Source organism: Danio rerio, chromosome 4 (assembly GCF_049306965.1).
Source record: "Danio rerio strain Tuebingen ecotype United States chromosome 4, GRCz12tu, whole genome shotgun sequence".
Taxonomy (NCBI): domain Eukaryota; kingdom Metazoa; phylum Chordata; class Actinopteri; order Cypriniformes; family Danionidae; genus Danio; species Danio rerio.
This window is the reverse complement of record NC_133179.1, coordinates 33,691,877-33,711,777: the sequence shown is the minus strand read 5'-3', so window position 1 is coordinate 33,711,777 and position 19,901 is coordinate 33,691,877. Positions and strand designations below refer to the sequence as shown.

At 41.0% G+C, this 19,901-nt stretch overlaps 1 protein-coding gene and 4 non-coding genes across 8 annotated transcripts in view; 1 reads left to right on the top strand and 4 right to left on the bottom strand.

Moving 5' to 3' along the window:
- Nucleotides 1-19,901, bottom strand: part of LOC137489472 (uncharacterized) — a 205,072-nt gene that overhangs the window by 7,095 nt on the left and 178,076 nt on the right. The window lies entirely within an intron of this gene.
- trnar-ccg (transfer RNA arginine (anticodon CCG)) lies at nucleotides 12,508-12,580 on the bottom strand. Its single transcript has one exon. It is a non-coding gene; the product is annotated as a tRNA-Arg (tRNA).
- trnar-ucg (transfer RNA arginine (anticodon UCG)) lies at nucleotides 14,847-14,919 on the bottom strand. Its single transcript has one exon. It is a non-coding gene; the product is annotated as a tRNA-Arg (tRNA).
- Nucleotides 18,473-18,559, top strand: trnay-gua (transfer RNA tyrosine (anticodon GUA)). The gene is given in 2 exon segments: nucleotides 18,473-18,509; nucleotides 18,524-18,559. It is a non-coding gene; the product is annotated as a tRNA-Tyr (tRNA).
- On the bottom strand, nucleotides 18,645-18,716 carry trnae-cuc (transfer RNA glutamic acid (anticodon CUC)). The gene has a single exon. It is a non-coding gene; the product is annotated as a tRNA-Glu (tRNA).

The window sequence follows — 19,901 nt, the reverse complement described above, 5'->3', positions numbered from 1 at the left end:
AACAGAAAAAAACTGTTGAAAATGAGCATTGGCATAAATAAGGTGCGAGACCAAAGGGTACTCGCGGGGTCAGATCATATGCTGCTGCATTAGCTTCTTCTACCCCAAATACAGCTCGGACTCAAATACAGCTTCAGAACAGATATGAAGTTTTAAGTAATATGGGTGAAGAATCCCCAAATGCAGTCAGACAGAGATCGCATGATTCAGCAACTAATTCTGCATGGAACAGAGGCTCAAGGCCGACTAGACAGCGACATTCTGCTCCGATCACACCTGAGATAAGAACACTAGTCGTGGGAGATTCAATAATCAAGAATTTCAGGAGCAGATCTACAATGACATACTGCTTTCCTCATGCAACAGTTTCTAATGTAAATAAAGAACTTGAGGAAATTCTGAAAAAGCACAGTACTGCAAAACGGATTATCATCCATGTGGGGAAGAATGATATTCGGAAGGAACAGTCAGAACTGCTCAAGAAAGTTTTCTGTGAGCTCTTGGAAACAGCTGAAAGATTGAAGGTTCAGCCGTTCATAAGTGGACCACTCCCTGCAAGAGGGACAAATATGTTTTCACGGCTTCTTGGTCTAAATGTATGGCTACAGAAAACATGTAACAAGAAAGGACTGAATTTCATTGACAACTTCAATCTCTTCTGGAACCAAAGACAACTGTTTACATCAGACGGCCTTCATCCAAACAAGCAAGGTGCTAAAGGACAATATTTTTTTTCCCTCCATCATCCATCAGCTGTGTATGCCACTGAACTGAATTGCACACACACACCTAGCAAATGTCCGGATGACCACAGGACTTCAAATCAGCTCCTGAGTGGACTTGTGGCTGACGAATCACCCAAGGACAGTGATAATGCCATGCAGCCAAAACACCCAATGTTGATAGAGACACTATCAGTTGCCCTCTGCTCAGCACAGGCAGACTGTGACGCATCAGAACAGCATCAAGTCTCGTCACTCAAAAATGATCCTCAGGAAAACATATTTCTGCAGACAGAATCTCCAGATGCACAGCCTCTGTCACCGGACACGTTCTCATTGTCACAATGTTCACCACTCTTGGGATTTTCAAAAAAAGATGGAGGAACTGGTGTATGCTGGAATTAAACTTTCACACTCCATTGCCGCAAGCCCCCAGTTATCAACCAAAAAGCGGCCTGCTCCACAAACACCTGGAAGAGCCCTCCGATTTTTGCCACACCGCCAGGGCCCAAACAACAACGCCCCATCTTCAGCTGGTGAACACAAGAGCTCTCACTGATGTGTGTCGGGGGCCTGCTTAGATAACAGTGTCTTTATCAAATGTTTTCAGAACAAGCAGGAACCCAGTGTGTCTGTAGCTTTCTCTAAGCAGATATGTGTTGTGTTAAGTGACAGAAAACCAAAGACTTCTTTTGGCCGTAAAGCAAATGATTCAAATCTGGTGTCTATTAAATGTAGATCTGAGACTTCTGTAGTGAAAACGGCTAAAACTGTTAAGTTAGCGCTTTTAAACATCAGATCACTCAACAATAAGTCTCTTTTAGTCAATGGTTTTATCAACACAAACTGCCTTGATTTTATGCTTTTAAATGAAACTTGGCTAGATGACAGTTGTAGCGCAGCAGTTCTGAATGAAGCAGCTCCTTTAAACTTTGAATTTTTGAGTGTTTGCAGAGTTAATAGGAGAGGTGGAGGCATCGCTGCCCTGTTTAAAGATGTGTATGAATGTAAACAAGTGTAATTTGGTGACTATTTGTCTTTTGAATATCTGAGTATAGCACTGAAAGGTGCTCCACGCATCTTACTGATCATTATCTACAGACCTCCAAAATATTCTCCAGCTTTTATTGAGGATTTTACAGAGCTGTTATCAATAGTAAACTCTGAATTTGATTATTTTAGTATTGCTGGGGATTTTAATATTTATATAGATAATCCAGAAATCAATGCTGTAAAAGAACTGATGACTGTTTTTAACACTTTTGATCTGACTCAGCATGTTCAAGGACACACAATCGTGGACTCACTCTTGATCTACTTATAACTAAGGGTTTACACATTTCATCGACTGTTGTTAAGGATGTGGCACTATCTGATCATTTCTGTATCTTCTTTGATATATTGATCACTCCAGCTATTAAAGACAGATCTGTCTCTGTCAGAAAGAGATGCATAAATGAGAACACCAGTGAGCAGTTTATGAAGGCCATATCGCTAGCACCAAGCATATCTGCAGATTCTGTTGATTCTCTCCTTGATTTGTTTAACTCTAAAATTAAGATTATAGATGACGTCGCTCCTGTTAAAGTCAAGAAGACGACTGGCAGGCAAAAGGGATCTTGGACAAGGTCACCGAGAGTACAAATGCAGAAAAGCTGAGCGTATGTGGAGAAAGACGAAACTAGTAGTCCATTATAATATATAAGTATATATGTACATATATATACATATCAAAAAATATGTATATATATATATATATGTATAATATATACATATATATGTCTCTATAAAGACAGTCTTCATGCTTTTAATATGGAACTAAACACTGCTAGACAGACTTTCTTTTTAAGCCTTATAAACAACAACTTAAATAATGCTCGTACACTCTTTGCAACGATAGAGAGACTCACAACCCCAACCCCCCCCCCAGTCGGATTCCCAGTGAGCTCCTCTCTGAAAGCAAATGTAATGAGTTTGCTCATTTCTTCAATGATAAGATTAATAATATCAGAAAGGCAATCAGCTCATCCAATCAGTCAAGTTGTGTCGATATCAAACAAGCTCAACCACAACTTAAGAAATCAGACATTATGTCTGATTTCATGGCAATTAACGGCAAAATCTTAGAAGAAATTGTGCAAGTTATGAAAACATCAACCTGCAGTCTTGACATGCTCCCCACATCATTCTTCAAAACGGTGTTTACCTGTTTAGAAATGGATCTTCTAAAAGTGGTAAATGCTTCACTTCTCTCAGGGATTTTTCCAACCTCACTTAAAACTGCAGTTGTTAAACCCCTCTTGAAGAAGAGCAACCTGGATAACACCCTATTGAGCAATTACAGGCCAATCTCAAATCTCCCTTTCATTGGCAAAATCATTGAAAAAGTTGTTTTTAACCAGGTCAACAAGTTCTTAAACTTCAGGGGGTGTTTAGACAATTTTCAATCTGGTTTCAGAGCACATCACAGTACAGAGAGCGCTCTTATAAAGATAATCAATGATATACGCCTAAATACAGATTCAGGTAAAATAACAGTGCTGGTATTGTTGGATCTCAGTGCTGCATTTGACACTGTCGATCACAGCATACTTCTGGATATGCTGGAAAACTGGGTTGGGCTGTCTGGCACGGTCCTTAAATGGTTTAGATCTTACCTTGAAGGTAGAGGTTACCATGTCAGTATAGGTGACCATAGGTTGAGGTGGACACCCATGACGTGTGGAGTCCCACAAGGCTCGATTCTGGCACCTCTCCTGTTCAACCTTTATATGATCCCTCTGAGCCAAATAATGAAAAAGAACCAAATCTCCTACCACAGCTATGCTGATGACACTCAGATCTACCTAGCCTTACTGCCTAATGACTACAGCCCCATTGACACCCTCTGCCAATGCATTGATGAAATGAGCAATTGGATGTGCCAAAACTTTCTTCAGTTAAACAAAGAGAAAACTGAAATGATTGTGTTTGGAAACAAAGATGAGGTTCTCAAGGTAAATGCGTACCTTGGCACTAAAGATCAAACGACAAAAAATAAGGTCAAGAATCTTGGTGTGACTCTTGAGTCAGATCTGAGTTTCAACAGTCATGTCAAAGCAGTCAGTAAATCAGCATACTATCATCTCAAAAACATAGCAAGAATCAGATGCTTTGTTTCTAGTGAAGATTTAGAAAAACTTGTTCATGCTTTTATCAGCAGCAGGGTGGATTACTGTAATGGACTCCTCACTGGTCTTCCTAAAAAGACAGTCAGACATTTGCAGCTCATCCAGAACGCTGCAGCCAGAATTCTGACCAGAACCAGAAATCAGAGCACATCACACCTGTCCTCAGGTCTTTACACTGGCTGCCAGTTACATTCAGAATAGATTTTAAAGTATTATTACTGGTCTATAAATCACTAAATGGCCTAGGACCTAAATATATTACAGATATGCTCACTGAATACAAACCTAACAGATCACTCAGATCATTAGGATCATATAAACTAGAAGTTCCAAGACTTCAGTCAAAGCAGGGTGAATCGGCTTTTAGCCACTACGCCCCTCGCTGCTGGAATCAGCTTCCAGAAATGATCAGATGTGCTCCAACATTAGGCACATTCAAATCAAGACTGAAAACACATCTGTTTAGCTGTGCCTTTACTGAATGAGCACTGTGCTGCGTCCGACAGATTGCACTGTGGTGTACTGTTATATGCCCTTATAATGTAATTGCGTATTCACTCCACTAGAGGGCCACCTTGGTTTAACTTCGGGGGTGCTGTGGATTCAGTGAGTGAGACTGAAGTGCATGTGATAATTAAACGTGGGAGTTACTCGTGTTCTGTTAATAAATGTGTTTCTGAATTATACCTCTCCGTGTAAGCTGTCTATATAACACACAGCACAAGGAGGAAACACTACATGGTGTCAGAAGAGAGTTGTTTTACGGACTCAAGCCTGCAGTTGACAGCAAATTGATGAAGAACGTGAACTCATCCTGACTAAAGTAAGTCTGCCATAGTGAAAAACAAACATGGATCAGTTCAGATTACCACCTCCATTAGTCCTGTCTGGCAATACAGGTGAAAACTGGAGAAGATGGATACAGCGGTTCAACATTTATATGACTGCTACAGGATCAGACTCAAAAACTGAAAAGGTAAAGATTGCCATTCTGCTTCATGCTTTAGGAGAGGAGGCATTAGAAGTATATAACTCACTGTCTGTTGAGCTAGAAGGGGAAAATGAAACAATGCAAGATATAGTAACTGCAATGGAGAAGTATTGCTTACCAAGAAAGAACATTGTTTTCAAAAGGCACCAGTTCTGGGCTTACCCCATGCTTGATGCGATTGACATCGATAAGTATGTCACAGAACTAAAACAAAAGAGTAAGGACTGTGAGTTTGGCTCAACAGAATCTGACATGATAAGAGACAAGATTGTGTTCAGTATCAGTGATCAGCGTTTAAAGGAGAGGCTACTAAGAGAAACGAACTTGACCCTTGAAAAAACTGTGGACATATGCAGAGCGGCAGAGGCAGCAAAAACACAGATTCAAGCAATGGGGGAGCAGAGTAAAACTGTTCACGCCATTAAGAAGAAGACAAAAGATGTAAAACAGAACAAAATATTTGAAAGAAAGTCATTTCAACAGCAAAAAACAGTAACATTCACTTGCAAAAAGTGTGGAAAATCTCACCTTCCATGACAGTGTCCAGCCTATGGCGCAACATGTCATGCTTGTGGCAAATCCAACCACTTTGCCTCTGTGTGCATGTCTCAACAAAAAGACACAAAGCCTAAACACAATAGAAATGTCATGGTTGACTCATTATTCATCGGATCAGTGGAACTAAATCAGACAAGTGGATCAGTACAGAACGCATGGCACACAGATGTAAACATTGGAAATGTGACAGTGAAGTTCAAACTGGACTCTGGGGCTGAAGCCAATATAATACCTCTGAACATTTTTCAATCTCTGCACAAAACAGCACTGTTGCAACCAACTTCAACTATGCTTGTGGCCTATGGTGGAACAAAATTAAAGCCGGAAGGTGTGGCCAACCTTCAGTGTGTCACACCCAAAGTGCAAGCATGCTTACCCTTTTACATCACCAGACACTCATCCATTCCAATACTTGGTAAGGAAGCATGTGAAAGGATGCAACTGCTGAAAAGAGTTGAGACTGTTGTAATTAAGCATACTACCTCCAAAGAGGAGCTGATTGCACAACATCCAACAGTCTTTGAAGGGCTTGGTCAGTTTCCGGGTGAACACCACATTCATGTTGATCCGGAAGCAATCCCAGTCATACATGGCTGTAGAAAAATTCCCTTAGCAGTGCTGGGCAAACTAAAGGATACACTAGATCAGCTGTTGCAAGCAGATGTTATAGCACCAGTCACCCAGCCCACTCCTTGGGTCAACAGCCTTGTTATAACTGAAAAAAAGAATGGGTCATTACGAGTGTGCCTGGATCCTCGTGACCTTAATAAAGCTATCCTTCGTCAACATTTCTCTATTCCAACTACTGAAGATGTTCTGTGTAGGCTTTCAGGAAAGACAATTTTCTCCATTTTTGATGAAAAGGACGGCTACTGGCAAGTCACACTTGATAAAGAATCTTCACTACTATGCACGTTTAACACGCCATGGGGTAGATATAGATTCAAACGACTGCCGTTTGGTGTCAAATCTGCTTGTGAAGTTTTCCAGCAGTACAACAATGAAGTGTTTGGAGACATAGAAGGTGTACACATTGTAGCAGATGATATGATTGTTGCTGCTGCCACAGAACAAGAACATGATGTCATTGTTGCTGAAATTATGCAGAGAGCAGAACAACACAACGTGAAATTCAACCCCGACAAGATCCAGTTCAAGGTGAACAATGTACATTTCATGGGCCACGTGATAACTCCACAAGGTGTAAAAGCAGATGATGGCAAGATACAGGCAGTAGTAAGGATGCCAGCACCTGAGGACAGACAAGCACTGCAGCGTCTTTTGGGCATGATTCGATATCTCGCACCATTTATCAGAGGTGAAGCAACACTGACGGCCCCTCTTAGACAGCTGTTAAGAAAGGACATTGTATTCCAGTGGCAACCAGAACATGACGAGGCCCTGTCTGCTCTCAAGACAGCACTAACCAACACACCAGTTCTCAGGTACTATGACCCCAACACAGCAGTCACCATACAGACAGACGCATCCAAAGATGGCTTAGGATTATGTCTGCTGCAGGAGGGGCAGCCAATAGCATATGCGCCTCGGGCATTAACAGATACAGAAAAGAACTATGCCCAGATTGAAAAGGAGCTGCTGGCGATAGTTTTCTCGACCAAAAAGTTCCATCAGTATGTTTATGGACGCAGTGTGAATGTTCAATCTGACCATAAACCATTAGAGGCTATTTTCAAGAAGCCACAGAGCAAAGCACCAGCGAGACTCCAGCGTATGCTTTTACAGCTACAAAAATATGACCTCATAGTCCAATATACACCTGGTAAGGACATGCTAATTGCCGATACATTGTCACGTGCTTTCACTGAGGGCCAACAAACAAGCACAGATGATCTCAGTGATGAACGGGTCGTATATTCGCTTGAAGCAACAGAGGCTCTCAGTGAGGAAATGCTGAAGCAGCTTACAGATGCTACAGCAAAGGACAACACACTCCAGCTGCTAGTGAAAACACAAAAGACAGGATGGCCGACACACAGAAAGAAACTTGATCCCTCTATTCATCAGTTTTGGCCTGTCAGACACACTGTTGCCATGCAAGATGGCATATTACTGGTATCAGGTAGAATACTGATTCCCGAGTCGATGAGAACAGAGATGTTGCAGAAACTACATGTCTCACACCAAGGAATGCAGCGCACAAAGGCACATGCCAGAAAATGTCTGTATTGGCCCGGAATGACCAAACATATAGAGCAGATGGTTGAGATGTGTCCAACGTGCCAACAGTTTCAGCCAAGGAATCAGAAAGAGCCACTCATCTCTCATGAAATCCCAGAGCTTCCCTGGTTAAAAGTAGCTGCTGACATCTTCGAAATCAGAGGTCAGTCATTTCTTTTGATTGTTGACTACATGTCAAAGTTTCCTGAGGTGATGAACATCAATGACAAGACAGCACGCACTGTAATTGAAAAAATGAAAACAGTATATGCAAGACATGGCATTCCAAAAGAGCTGGTGTGCGATCACGTACCCTTCGCCAGTTATGAAATGAAGAAATTCGCTGCAGAGTGGGGCATTAAGGTGACACACTCAAGTCCAGCCTATCCTCAATCCAACGGGTTGGCGGAAAGAACAAATAAAACTGTCAAACACGTCCTGAAAAAAGCAGAACAATCAGGAGTGGATCATCACCTTGCTCTTCTCTCGTTGGGAAATACTCCTATCACTGGCACATCCTATTCACCAGCTCAAGTTCTGATGGGAAGAGTCTTAAGGACACCTTACCAGTGTCTAGTGAAGTCCTGCGACCAGCTACTCCCAAAGGTGTTCACCAGGAGCTCCAAACCCTGCAAAAGAAGCAAGCGTGCCACTACAATGTAGGAGCAAAATCCATGTCAAAATTGAATGCTGGAAATACTGTACACATTGAAACAAACAGAGGGTGGCAGCCAGGTCTCATTGTTTCAAAAAGAAATGAGCCAAGGTCATACAATGTTGTCAATGAAGCAGGACAACAGTTTCGCCGCAACAGACGCCACCTGAGGAAAACAAATCACAAGTTCAGAGAAACATTGGATCCTGTGGATGAGACCCACAATGATACACATGCTCACATCCCAGGGGCACAAGAAGTGACAAATTCGTCTGTAGAGTGTCTGCCAGATCGACCTTTACATAACAGCAGTACCACAACCACCAGGAGTGGTCGGGTTGTGAAAGTTCCTGTGAGGTTTCAGGACTACTGTATGAACTGAATACATATGTTTGCCTAGTAATAGTGTAAACTTTGCTATAAATAAGAAAAATGTCCTTGTTATATGGACTGTAAGTTTAGCATTCAGTGTTTATAAATCTTGTTTAAAGCTTGCATAGTTTACTGTGAAAAAAGGGGGATGTGGTGTACTGTTATATGCCCTTATAATGTAATTGCGTATTCACTCCACTAGAGGGCCACCTTGGTTTAACTTCGGGGGTGCTGTGGATTCAGTGAGTGAGACTGAAGTGCATGTGATAATTAAACGTGGGAGTTACTCGTGTTCTGTTAATAAATGTGTTTCTGAATTATACCTCTCCGTGTAAGCTGTCTATATAACACACAGCACAAGGAGGAAACACTACATGCACTATCATGTTTTTCTCTTCTTCTTCGTTCTTTTATATCACATTTTACCTGTTTTTAAGTTTTGTTTTTACGCATTTTTATTATTTGTTTTTATTTTACTTGTTTCTTTTATTCTTGTTTAAGTAAAGCACTTTGAATTGCCATTGTGTATGAAATGTGCTATATAAATAAACTTGCCTTGCCTTGCCTAAAAGCATATGATCCTAAAAGCTTATTTGGGTATTGTAAGAATGAAGATGTCTGCATATCTGTAGTGAGCTTTATTGTGGTCAAAGTTTGGATAACCAAAGATTGATCTTATTTACCTGTGACCCACCCAGTAAATATGCAGACAAGTTTTTGATTAGCTGACCGGAGCAGTAACAGCACCCATTGATGTAACTGAAAAATCAAGTGAGATAAACGTGATAGCGGGATCAAATGGTAAAATACGGGGGAATCTCGACAAAAACAGCTGGGTTAAGTTGCGCCCTGGAGTTTTCCGATAATAGCTTGGTATAAAATGTATTTTATATCATCCTCTTTTTGATAGACATCATCAAACATTCTGTCCAAATGCTCAGGAGAAACCTTATCATATCAATATTTCCCTAGGCTATATGACACTTGATAGGTGATTTCCCTTCATTTAAGAGAATAGTTTAAGGATGTTGCATATTATTTGGTTATCATAAGTAAAGGAAACCGTTAAGTGTTGCAGGACATAAGAGCAAGTAATAAAATACAGCCTAGACTATAGCCTATATTTCCTTGCGCTCAGCAGCTATAATAAAGCTCTACCTTTACAATTTTTTATTTTTTTTTGTATTTAACCACGTCAGACAAAAACATTAACACTTGTTTACACAGGACTGGATGACAGAAAAGAAGGTAGGATTCTGATGGTTTTACTCTCCTGATAAATGCTCTGTTTGCACGATTTGATTAATGTCATCTTATCCAAATGCCTCATATTTAATATTTCAAAACTCTTTTGTTGTGTATTGTTTTTTGTACATATAATTTAGCTATGCCCCATTTGGTCCAAAACCAGACACGTGGACAAATCTAAGCTTGTTTTTAATAACACAAATATAAATATGCATATAATAAACAATACTGCTGCTAATAATAATAACATTATTAAAAAAGCAAGTTGTTATGAATGAACTAAAAACAAGCCACCCGAGATGAAGAAGGCATGGAGGCAGCAGTTTTTATATTTATGTAGAAAATAATAATTTTTGTAATATTTTAATCCTTTGAAACATATTTGCGTGTTGCTGTAAAAACTTGCCTATTGCTACTTTGCAACAAATTTTTTGTAAAAAAAAAAAAAAAAAAAAAAAGAAAGCTAAAGAATTAGGGTAAGTTGATAAATTTAGACTACTGTATACAGTACAGACTATTGTCATATCCAAAAGATAGGCAAAGATTCACAGCTTTGCAGTCCCAACCACATTTCACAACCTGTATGAACCCATAAGGCCGCAAGTGCCACAGACCCTGTAGAACTTTTCTTAGCTGATCTTCTGCGTGACCTATTTAGTCATTAATAACAGCTCATTTTTTTTTACAGAAAGAGGACCAGGAACTCAAAAAGGGTAATTATTATACCATTCTGTCTTTCCGTTATCTCCTTCATGATTATTTGTACTGTGTTTTCCTACATTTCATGTTTTAACATCATTTTAACTTACTTAAGAAAACAGTGGAGAAGAGGGTGAAGAAGCGCATGGTCTCCAAAATAGCGGTAATTTAATAATATAATAATATATATATGTATAATAAAAAAAATATTTTCTGAAATCAACTCGGCTGGCCCGATTCCAAATTCAAGTTGGTAAACCAATTTACTGTTCCACCAAACATTATTATACACCATAGTAGCATGTAGGCTATAAAATGTTATGACTTAAATTGATATGTAGCTGCAAGAGTGATTAATTAATGCTCCATTTATCGTTTAATTGTCATAAAGTGACTTTATTTACCTTGGCATTTTTATATGCTGTTTTGCTTTAAGAACAGTTTTCCTATGATGATTAGCGCTACTGAAAGCGCGCCTGTAGCTATTGGCAACTGACTCAGTGTGAGAGAGTGTGTGTGTTCGGAGTTTCGCTCCTGTTTTCAGTATACAAAAAACTTCAGTAAACAGTTCATTTTCGTTCTAAACAAAGTTTTCCAGTCGTCATTATTGCTGCTAGATGAAAAGACAGAACATAAAAAGGCAACATATCGACTCATGAGCACGATGATTGACATATATTTGTAAATAAGTAGTTGGTAAAACCTCTTCTTCGTTCACCGCAAATCTTGCCTTAAAAGGACAGTGCATAATTTAGCCTTACCCTGAGTTTGTTTACACTCTGCCTGTATTAACATACATGCTGTATTTTAATATGGCTAATTTGAATGAATTGGCTCTGACTTTTGACAGCTTTTTCTTCTTTTTACGCGGTTATGCGCGAATTATATTTCACACGCAAGATGACTAAAAATTGAAATTAAAATACCAAAGATACTGAGCCATTACTACAAGTAAAAAAAAACAAACAAAAAACAAAACAACAATTATACTTTAAAGGAGAACATTGACGTTTCGAAAAAAAATGAACTGAACTACAACTAAATTATTAAAAATAAACTTGCGGGACTTCATTTATGTCCTGCGGCAAAATTATTTTTTTTATACTTTTAGTGATCTGCTTGAGGTAAGCCAATTTCTTTTTAAGCTTAATCAACGACGAAAACATAAGTAAAAATGTAAATGAAGATATAAATGAAAAAGCTTATTAAATGACTGTCCTAGTCCTATCAAAATAGCAAACAACATCTTTTTATATTTAGGCTAAAAGACTGCTTTATTTATTTATTTAGGCCTACTTATTTGTTATGAATGTTTGTGCTTATATTTTAGTTGTCTTTTATTTCTTCAATTCTACTTTCCAAAATTAATCCTCATTGCACTTAACAAGTTTACAATGATAATAAAGCATGTTAACAAATGTTTAATGATTAATGAAGGAATTATAATGCTTTGTTTTATCGTTTCATCTTTATTTATAAGAACAGTAGCATATTTACAGCTGCTGTATAGGCTATTTCTGTCTGTTAGCATCCCTTTGTGCCCCCTGGCGGCATATTCACAGACTGCGGTCATACATTAAAAACTTGTGCTTGTCCATTTAAAGCGGCGGCGGTATATGCCACGGAGGTAATAGCCACATTGAACTCTCAACTACTGTAAATCATTCTAACATGTACAATACAGACAAAAAAAAAGCAGTGGCAATGGTTTGGTTATTAGATTTGTTTATGGATCTTGAAAAACCCACCAGCTTTATATGTAAGCACAGAGTACCCTTTTAGTCATAACAGGAAATATGGATGACAATGAAGGAAGTTAATGACACACAAACACATCTCAAGAAGGTTTTCACAGCTACTGTGTTTTATCCAACAACCATTGCTCCCAAGTTGAAGTGAGACCTTCAAAAACGACCCAGGTGGGACTTGAACCCACAATCCCCAGCTCCGGAGGCTGATGCCTTATCCATTAGGCCACTGGGCCACGTCACTAACAGTACAAACATTTTATTTCTGCTATCATTCACATTCTTGTCTCATCGGTCCTGGGGTATGGTTCTAGCGAATAGTGCGACTGGTCTTGAGAGTTTCAAATTCCAGTCAAGGCCACTCTCATTAACTTGAAATCACAACCTTTCTGCAGCTATTTTCTTGTTTGCATTTCATCATCATCCACCTAACATGAGACCGTTAGTTAAGAGCCATGGGGTACTTGAAGTCAAGATCTCCATTACTAGAGCTTAGCGGAACCTTTTAGGTTTGTAACGTGACAGTGAGATTCAAGCAAGAATGGATGAATCTTAATTGAAGTGTGCAGCAAGTCTGGGAATTCGAAGCTATTGTCCTCAGATCATCACACCTAAGCTTTGAGTAGACAAGCCAGGATTTTTTCACACAACTTAAATGTAACCCATAAAAACACAACCCGAACAGGACTTGAATCCACAATCCCCAGCTTCGAAGGGTGATGTCTTATCCATTAGGCCACTGGGCCAATACTAGCATTTGTTATATCTGTTGTATGACTCATGAAGTTCTTGTAACTCAGAAAGCAGCACTTTAGAATCCCTATTGCTTTCAGATGATCTGGTGTGTACACCTAATGACCAAACAGCTTCTCTGAAGAGTTTTCCATTGTCATGTTTTTTTGACCTAAGGGTATGAACCTAGCTTTTTGAAGGTCACACTGGATTGCGCTGCAACAGATACCTAAAAGGAACCGCATCAAAGACAACCCAGGTGGGATTTGAACCCACAATCTACTTCTAATCTAAATTAGTCGAACATGTACAATTATACCGACAAAATAGTTTGCTACCCTCAGGCAGATGGTTCTGCCGCATCCGGTCACGTACCAGCTGGCTGATGGAAAGTTTCTTCCCTCCGACTATCAGGCTGATGAACACTTAACACACCACACACAGACTCTACCATACCCTCACTGCACACCATCAATATGTAGCATGCACTGCACTTTAACCAATCCATACTTGAAGCAACACTGCCTACAACTATGTGGACATCTATTCATTGTTCACATCGCTGTCAATTTCACATTGTCGTTGTATTTGCACTGTCTGTATTTTGTACTGTCATTTCATTTGCACTGTCTGTATTTTGTACTGTCGTTGTATTTGCACTGTATTACTCTGTATTTTGTGCTGTCTGGAGCCAGCACCTAAGCTTTTCACTCATCATAGCACGCATGCTGCTGCTGATGTGACAATAAAAGTGAGTTGATTTGAAAGAAAGTAGCGGCAATGATTCAGTTGTTAGATTTGTTTATGGATCGTTCTAATAAGGATGACAACGAAGGAAGTTAATGACTTGCAACCACATCTCTAGAACGTTTTCACAGCTACTGTGTTTCATCCAACAAACATTGCTCCCAACTTGAAGTGAGACCTTCAAAGACAACCCAGACGGGCCTTGAACCCACAACGCCCAACTCCAGAGGCTGATGCCTTATCCTTTAGGCCACTGGGCCATGTTACGAAGTTTTGTCATGGAGCTCTTGTATGCCCTCAACAAGATGCCAACGCATGGAAAACTGCACTTTGGGATCTCGATGCCAGTTTGCATTCCATTAAATAAGATGTTTGCAACTAATGGACAAACATTTTCTTTGTGTAATCATCCACATTCGTGTCTCATTGGTCCTGGGGTATGGTGTGAGACTGGTCTTGAGTTTCAAATTCCAGACGAGGCCACTCTCATTAACATGAAATCACAACCTTTCTGCAGCTATTTTCTTGTTTGCATTTCATCATCATCCACCTAACATGAGACCATTATTTGAAAGCCACCGGGTACTTGAAGTCAAGATCTCCCTCCCTCTCTCTAGCGAACTATTGACCTTAGATCATCACGCATAAGCTTTGAGGAGACATGTCAGGATTTTTTCCATACAATTTTTATGTAACCCAACAAACACAACCCAAATGGGACTTAAACCCACAATCCCTAGCTTTGAAGGCTGATTCCTTATCCATTAGGCCACTGGGCCAATACTAGCATTTGCCATATCTGTTGTATGGCTCAGGAAGTTCTTATAACTCAGAAAACAGCACTTTAGGATTCCTATACCATATTGCATTCAGACGATCTGGTGTGTACACCTAATGACAAAACAGATTGCCTAAAGAGTTTTCCATTGTCATGTCTTTTTGTCCTAAGGGTATAAACCTAGCTTTTTGAAGATCACACTGGATTGTGCTGCATAGCCAACTTAATAAGAACTGCATCAAAGACAACCCAGGTGGGACTTGAACCCACAATCCCCAGCTTCGAAGGCTGGTGCCTTATCCATTAGGCCACTGGGCCGCTTTTACTGCCTGTGAACTGTAATACGCATCCAGGGAGTTGCTGACGCACATAACAAAAAACAACATGAACAAAAAGTAGATTGGACCGGTTTCACAGAATTATTTTGTGGCACTGCCAAACAGACAAAAAAGTAGCATCTTATAGGATTTCTTTGAAGGAATTCAATTAGAATTTTGATCATATTTTGGAACCATTGCTATAGGATTGTTTTATAGTACAATACATAAAAATCCTTTTGGATAATTTCTACAGTATTTCAATGAGATCCAATTTATATCTTAATTAAGATATGCTTTTTTTAAATAAGATATGCTATTTTTATACAATAGTTTTGAATGTATTATGCTGTTTGCTAAAGCTCACCTTCATGTACTTGAGTGTACAGTATTACTGCACAAATTTCCAAAGAAACATGTCTATACCAAAAACATATACAATGTCGCTAGACCAAACTGTGGGTTGGCCCACTCGAAACAGAAGTTCACTTTGGGCCCATAGCAAGTCCACACAAAGTGGAGTGTATATAGCCACAATGGGCGAAGTATAGGTATACTATCTGAGTCAGAAGTATGTCCTATGAGCATGCTCTGTGGGCATTTAGTAATTAACAAAATAGTTAGGTCCCACTAATACTAAGTTGAGTCCAGGCACAAAATGTGCCTATAAGGTCCCAGTAAAGCACTTTTATACAGGGCCATTGTGGCTTTAACACAAAACAAAACTAGTTCACTTCTACTATGTAGCAAAATAGCACAATATCACTTCAACTGCATAATTACATATTTTGAAAGAATAAACTAAAATCAGTAATAAATGAAACATCTAAAAATATAAAGACAACATGGACTATTTTTCAAAGGTTTGGGACAAAACTGCTTTAGTTTATAAAAATGCAGATATAAAAGTAACCTTGTAAATAATTATTCCTTTTTAATATGTTAACTTTTCCATTTGAATATGTTAAAATATAATTTATTCCAATGATGTTAAAGCTGCATTTGAGGCATTTGTGTCCTACATAAAATAATTTGAGACAAAACAACAAAACATATAAAAATATACTTAGTTAAAAGAAAAACAAAGTAAGATTTTCATGTGTGTATTTGTACCTTAAAGGGTCACGAAACTCCAAAACACATTTTTTGAGCTGTTGACAGTCATATGTGTCCCACACTGCTAAAAACACTATTGGGACACAAATATTTCACTAAAAAGTGTAAATTGGTTGTTTTTGCGTTATTTCAAGCAAATTTGTACTTCCGGTTTGAAACTAAATTTTGAAGCTGCGTCTTAACCATGAGATAATAGTGTGTATTCCAGCGTGCAGACTGGATGTCTGTGCCAGAGTGTGTCTTATTACGTCTTACAGTGCGGCTCGAAAGACATCTTTTGCATTCAGAGCTGCTTTCGTGAAGAGATCATCGGCAACACTGCTCAAAGTTTACCATAGAGGTGAAAAGGAAGCTCCCTGACCAGGAATTGAACCCAGGCCACAGCGGTAAGAGCACTAAGTCCTAACCACAAGACCACCAGGGAAGGCCTGGCTAAAGGTTGCCCTCTAGCCTAGCTGTGGGCCTCCACCCAGGTGTGCTGCAGCTGCTCTGACAAAAATAACTCTAATGTTTGCAACCTCCTCCTGAGGAAGAGAAAGTCTCAGAGCCTGGTTCAAAGTTCTTCTACGGAGGGACTGTCACATGCTCTGTGTAAAAGCATCCTATCGACACCACAACTTGCCATGACAACAAAGCACAGCATGCGTTGAAGGAACTCCATGTTTACCGGGCCATGTGCTCTTTCCAAACAGCATGCTACTGAGCACTCCTTGCACAGTGTGTGCCAGTGGCGCAATGGATAACATGTCTGACACCGGATCAGAAGATTCTAGATTTGACTTTTGGCTGGCTCGTTCAGGATTTATTGCATTGCTCTCAGTCAGTGCACTGCAGTTGCAGTTTGCCCCTGCCAGAGTTGTTTGGTTCTACTTTGGAGTGGATCAAGTTTCTGGGGCTGCCAGCACAGAGCCTGTGGGGTGCTCTCCTGGGTTCAAAGTCTGCCCCAACTGCTCTCATGTCTTGGTCCCGTACATCCCTCAGGACTTCCAGAAGAAACCAGTACAGCCACTCTCCTGGGAAGACAGCAGTGACAGCTTGTAGACCAAAATGTTTGCTGTGAGGCTAAGGCGTTCTACTGCAGCACAGATACACATTCGAAAAGCCGACAAGATTCAAAAACAAAGTGCCAACCTAAAACAAGATTGCAGTCAAAATGACCACCTCAGACAAGTGTGAGCAATGTTTCGGTCTCTGCTATATGTCTGCAAATATGCCACACAGTGCAGACGCTCATACTACTGAAAAGGAAGTTACCTGACTGAGAAAGGTATAAATAGAAATCGGAGCCTGCTCCAAATGGCCTGGTCAGCTCCAAGCGGGTGAGACTTGAGCTCCAAGTGGGCTGTAAAAACCTCCTGGAGTTTTCATTCATTTAATGTCTGGTACAAGACACTGCGCCCAACCAGTTATGTTTTTAATGTCAAACCTACCCCAATCCTTAACCCAACCTCACAGTTTCCTGCTGTGTTTTATCAACCTCCCAACCTACCCCAACTCTTAACCCAACCTCACAGTAACAAACCTCCATGTGGGTTTCATTGATTCAATGTCTAGTACATGGCACAGAATACAACCTATCGCAGTTTATTAAAATCACACCTACCCCAGCCCTAGGCCCAACCTCACGGTAACCTGCTGTGTTTTATTCAATTTTACTCCTACCCCAACCCTAAACACAACCTCAGAGTAAGCAGTTTATATATATTTTTTTATTTTTGTGAATGTCTACTACAGCTACATCAATCGCAAACCCAGCCTACGTGCGGCATAAGTGCCTACCACTTAGAGGTCATCCAGGCAACTTGCAGTGTAATCTCCTCCACTTGTAGGTCTCTGAGCTGCAGCAACACCTAAGCGCTCTGACACACAGACACAAAAGAAACCATTGCTTTTAACCTCCTCTTGGAGAGGAGAGAGTCTCCGACCCTGGATCTCAGCTCTTCTATGGAGGGACTGTCAGGAATCCTGTAAGAGCATCCCATCCACACAACCTCTTGCCATAAAAACAAAGCAGAATGTGTGGTGAACGAACTCTGGGTTGACAGAGCCTTGTCCTTGCTCCAAGCAATGTGCTAACAAGGTGCTGAACAGAGTGACGGCGGCACAAAGGTTAGCGCTTATGACTACGGATCAGAAGGTTCTCGGTTACGGAAACCAAGAAACTGTGTATGAGAGAGTGCGTAAGTGTATGAGTGGCACTTGTGCAAGCGGAGCAGGGACGTGCCAGCGATCAGAATGAACTGGAGTTTGTGCCAAGATTGGCGTTCAAAAGTGGCAGTTCCCATATGGTCTAGCGGTTAGGATTCCTGGTTTTCACCCAGGCGGCCCAGGTTCGATTCCCGGCATAGGAAGGCTTGAGTGCTTTTGCTTTTGTCCTTTTTGGCCAGCGGTCGGACTGCAGCTACCTTATAGGATGTGGTTGTGAAACTGCCCCGAAGCCTTCGATAGCTCAGTTGGTAGAGCGGAGGACTGTAGGTGGGATGATGGCAATCTTTAGGTCGCTGGTTCGACTCCGGCTCGAAGGACATCTTTTGCGCTCAGAGCCGCTTTCTTGCCTTCCCCAAGTGAGTTCACCACTAGTCAAAGTTCAGCATGGAGGTGAAAAGGAAGTTCCCTGACCGGGAATCGAACCCGGGCCGCGGCGGTGAGAGCGCCGAATCCTAACCACTAGACCACCAGGGAAGGTCTGCCTGAAGGTTGCCCTCAAGTCTAGCTGTGGGCCTCCACCCAGGTGTGATGCAGCTGCTCTGACAAAAATAACTCTAACCTTTGCAACCTCCTCCTGGGGAAGAGAAAGTCTCAGAGCCTGGATCACAGTTCTTCTTGGGAGGGACTGTCACATGCTCGGTGTAAGAGCATCCTATCGACACCACAACTTGCCATGACAACAAAGCACAGCATGCGTTGAAGGAACTCCGTGTTCATCGAGCCGTGTCCTCTTTCCAATCAGCATGCTACTGGGCACTGCTGACGCAGACTGGGCCAGTGGCGCAATGGATAACGCGTCTGACTACGGATTAGAAGATTCTAGGTTCGGCTCCTGGCTGGCTCGTTCAGGATCTTTTTGCGTTGCTCTCAGTGCAGTGCGGTCGCGGTTTGCCCCTGCCGGAGTTGTTCGGTTCTACTCTGGAGTGAATCGAGTTTCTGGGGCCGCCAGCACAGAGCCTGTGGGGTGCTCTCCTGGGTTCAAAGGCTGCCCCAACTGCTCTCATGTCTTGGTCCCGTACATCCCTCAGGACTTCCAGAAGAAACCAGTACAGCCACTCTCCTGGGAAGACGGCAGTGACAGCTTGTAGACCAAAATGTTTGCTGTGAGGCTAAGGCGTTCTACTGCAGCACAGACACGCATTTGAAAAGCAGACAATATTCAAAAACAAAGTGCCAGCCTAAAACAAGATTGCAGTCAAAATGACCACCTCAGACAAGTGTGAGCAGTGTTTCCGTCTCTGTTATATGTCGGCAAATATGCCACACAGTGCAGACGCTCATACTACTGAAAAGGAAGTTACCTGACTGAGAAAGGTATAAATAGAAATCGGAGCCTGCTCCAAATGGCCTGGTCAGCTCCAAGCGGGTGAGACTTGAGCTCCAAGTGGGCTGTAAAAACCTCCTGGAGTTTTCATTCATTTAATGTCTGGTACAAGACACTGCGCCCAACCAGTTATGTTTGAATGTCAAACCTACCCCAATCCTTAACCCAACCTCACAGTTTCCTGCTGTGTTTTATCAACCTCCCAACCTACCCCAACTCTTAACCCAACCTCACAGTAACAAACCTCCATGTGGGTTTCATTGATTCAATGTCTCGTACATGGCACAGAATACAACCTATCGCAGTTTATTAAAATCACACCTACCCCAGCCCTA